The sequence below is a fragment of the Lolium rigidum genome, chromosome 7 (genome assembly GCF_022539505.1).
Source record: "Lolium rigidum isolate FL_2022 chromosome 7, APGP_CSIRO_Lrig_0.1, whole genome shotgun sequence".
Classification (NCBI taxonomy): Eukaryota; Viridiplantae; Streptophyta; class Magnoliopsida; order Poales; family Poaceae; genus Lolium; species Lolium rigidum.
The window spans coordinates 132,355,515-132,359,663 of NC_061514.1; positions in this window are offsets into that span (position 1 = coordinate 132,355,515).

The window sequence follows — 4,149 nt, forward strand, 5'->3', positions numbered from 1 at the left end:
TGCGTTACTACTCGCTTGTTTACTTGTCTCGGGCAAAGCACTTTCCTGGTGTCGTTGCCACTTGCTCATATATATTCATACCACCCGTATTTCACTATCTCTTCGCCGAACTAGTGCACCTATTAGGTGTGTTGGGGACACAAGAGACTTCTTGCTTTGTGGTTGCAGGGTTGCATGAGAGGGATATCTTTGACCTCTTCCTCCCTGAGTTCGATAAACCTTGGGTGATCCACTTAAGGGAAAACTTGCTGCTGTTCTACAAACCTCTGCTCTTGGAGGCCCAACACTGTCTAAAGGAAAAGGAGGGGGCGTAGACATCAAACACGTCCTCAAAACTTTCCCAGCTGTCGATGGAACCTGGGGGAAGCTTCTTTATCCATGATCTGGCGGCTCCGCTCAGATGTATCTGGATGCTCTGCATGGCTGTCGCTCTGGTCCCGCCTATCAATTTCATTGTCTCGAGGTAATCGTCTAGCCAATCCTCGGGGTCTTGCGGGCCATCGAATTTCTTGAAACTATCGGGTAGCTTGAATCCCGATGGAACTCGAGTTTTTCGGACCCGTCGTGTGAAACATGGAAGTCCACACATGTCCTCTTCAGCAAGTTCTGGTGAATGCCGTCGTTCCCTTCTTTCTTGTCGCGCTCTATCAACTCTGGCCTGAGTTGTTGTGTCTCTGGCTCCACCCGCTCTTGGTGGACCTTGCACTGCTGTGGTAGGTCTCGAACTATTTTGTCTTGCAGTTCCTTCGGGAGGTGTAGCTGTGAACGCTGCTCCCATGGCTCCACATCCTGCCATGGCCATGTTGTACAACGCTTCTCTTGGATCTCCGGGAGGTGGCCTGGACGCTAAGATGAAAGCTTGTGTCGCCATGTACCCTGCTCCGGTGTTTTTGGAATAATATTCCCCCTCGTGTCGATTGACATAAAGGACATGTCGAGGTTTTGGATTAGAGTCTCTCTTTCAGCTTCCGGTATATTTTGCAGCCGAGATCTTGCTCTCCTCCGAGCTTCTCTGTGACTATCTCCCGAAGTTTCTGATTGTCGACTTAATTCCGCTCGTCGCCTGCTTGATGCGGAAGCTGCCTCCTTTCTTCTGTTCAAAGCAGCTGTCTGTTTTTCCAATTCTCTTCCAGCTCGGGCGAGTCTATATTGATAAGCTTGCAGTTCTTCGACCGTAGTAGTTGTCTCCATTGGTTCAGAGCCATCCAAACTTTCGCAGCTCTATCCCAGGCTGCTTGTGAAAGTTGAACTCTGACACGTGGTGTGGGCCCGACATATTTAGTGCCCAAACCTCTCCTTAGATCTGAGGGATCGACATAGGGGTTTCCCAAATCGCGACTTGCTTCTCCAATGGCATAAACTTGGTGATATTTTGGAGTTTTCACTTTTCTTGGTTTGGTGACACCATCATAGAGATTGGTGAAGACCTTCCCAATAGAGATGGATTTGTCGATGAAGTCGAAGCTGTCGGTGTCGCTTGAATCATCGCTTATATAGGAGTCCGCAGATGACTCGAAGGACATGTCGCTGAAGATTTTGGCGAGTTTTTCGCTTGCCCTGCTGCCGATGAAGCGTGGCGACAAAATCTCCTTGTCGCTTGACTCGATGGATGATACTGAGTTTGAGAAATCAGGACCAACCGCCGATAATCCCGACGAGATCGGAACTTCGAGACGATACGCTCCTTCTTTCTCGACGCGGAAGTGGAACTTTCCAAACGTCATCTTCATGGGCTCCTCCAGATACGCATATGCATCCAAACGGGAGGGCGGGTGAGGAATAAAATCAACGAGACCAGTTTCGATCTGTTTACCTCTGTCCATGATGTTGCTTGCTACTGATGAAGTCGACGATCTTGAACGTGCCATCGAGATCAGCTCCTTGTCGCCTCTAGATCCCACAGACGGCGCCAATTGACAAGGTATTAACTTGTCAATGCCTACGGATTGTAGACTAGGGTTTAGTTAGATGTAGAGGGCAAGTAGATCTCGAAGGTTTCAGCCGAAAAGTACTCGACGAATATAAAACTAGGGTTGTGTTGACGGTAAATTCAATCCTCTCTTTGTCCCTCGACTCCCCTTATATAGGAGGCGGAGCCGAGGGATTCGTGATACACAAGTTTACGAGTCCGGGAGGGTTTCCAACCCATCCCGCAAGATTACAAACGACAACTCCTATTACAACTCTAGCTTTCCTTAGTAACAACTTGGGCTTCCGATTCTCCTTATTCTTCGGGTCGTGGGCCTTCAGTAAACCCCGGGTACCATATTCGGCAGGCCCATTGGGTATGCCTATGTCACTATCCAGCATGCATCTATGCCTAAAAAGTCCACTTTCAGGTTATCATCCGAACCCCTTCCGGTATTAAGTTGTAAACAACAGACAATTGCATTAAGTATGGTGCGTAATGTAATCAACACAAATATCCTTAGACAAAGCATCGATGTTTTATCCCTAGTGGCAACGAGCACATCCACAACCTTAGAACTTTACGTCACTTGTCCCAGATTCAATGGAGGCATGAACCCACTATCGAGCATAAATACTCCCTCTTGGAGTTACAAGTATCACCTTGGCCAGAGCCTCTACTAGCAACGGAGAGCATGCAAGAACATAAACAACATATATGATAGATTGATAATCAACTTGACATAGTATTCAATATTCATCGGATCCCAACAAACACAACATGTAGCATTACAAATAGATGATCTTGATCATGATAGGCAGCTCACAAGATCTAACATGATAGCACAATGAGGAGAAGACAACCATCTAGCTACTGCTATGGACCCATAGTCCAGGGGTGAACTACTCACACATTGATCCGGAGGCGATCATGGCGATGAAGAGCCCTCCGGGAGATGATTCCCCTCTCCGGCAGGGTGCCGGAGGCGATCTCCTGAATCCCCCGAGATGGGATTGGCGGCGGCTGCGTCTCTGGTAGGTTTTCCGTATCGTGGCTCTCGGTCCTGGGGGTTTCGCGACGAAGGCTTTAAGTAGGCGGAAGGGCGGAGTCAGAGGGCTGACAGGGGCCCCACACGCTAGGGCGGCGCGGCCCCACCCTTGGCCGCGCGGCCCTAGTGTGGCGGCACCTCGTCGCCCCACTTCGTTATCCTTTCGGTCTTCTGGAAGCTTCGTGGAAAAATAAGACCCTGGGCGTTGATTTCGTCCAATTCCGAGAATATTTCCTTTGTAGGATTTCGAAACCAAAAACAGCAGAAAACAGACAAGCGGCTCTTCGGCATCTCGTCAATAGGTTAGTGCTGGAAAATGCATAATAATGACATAAAGTGTGTATAAAACATGTGAGTATCATCATAAAAGTAGCATGGAACATAAGAAATTATAGATACGTTTGAGACGTATCAAGCATCCCCAAACTTAGTTCCTACTCGCCCTCGAGTAGGTAAACGATAACAAGGATAATTTCTGAAGTGACATGCTATCATAATCTTGATCAATACTATTGTAAAGCACATGAGATGAATGCAGCGATTCGAAGCAATGGTGAAGACAATGAGTAAACAAATGAATCATATAGCAAAGACTTTTCATGAATAATACTTTCAAGACAAGCATCAATAAGACTTGCATAACAGCTAACTCATAAGCAATAAATTCTTAGTAGAAAGCTTTGAAACAACACAAAGGAAGATATAAGTTTCAGCGGTTGCTTTCAACTTCAACATGTTTATCTCATGGATAATTGTCAACACAAAGTAATATAACAAGTGCAATAGGTAAACATGTAGGAATCAATGCACACAGTTTACACAAGTGTTTGCTTCTAAGATAGAAAGAATAGGTAAACTGACTCAGCAATAAAGTAGAAGAATGGCCCTTCGCAGAGGGAAGCATGGATTACTATTTTTGTGCTAGAGCTTTTCATTTTGAAAACATAGAAACAATTTTGTCAACGGCAGTAATAAATCATATGTGTTATGTATAAGATATCCTATAAGTTGCAAGCCTCATGCATAGTATACTAATAGTGCCCGCACCTTGTCCTAATTAGCTTGGATTAACACGGATTATCATTGCATAACATATGTTTCAACCAAGTGTCATAAAGGGATACCTCTATGCCGCCTGTACAGAGGTCTAAGGAGAAAGTTCGCATTGGATTTCTCGCTTTTGATTATTCTC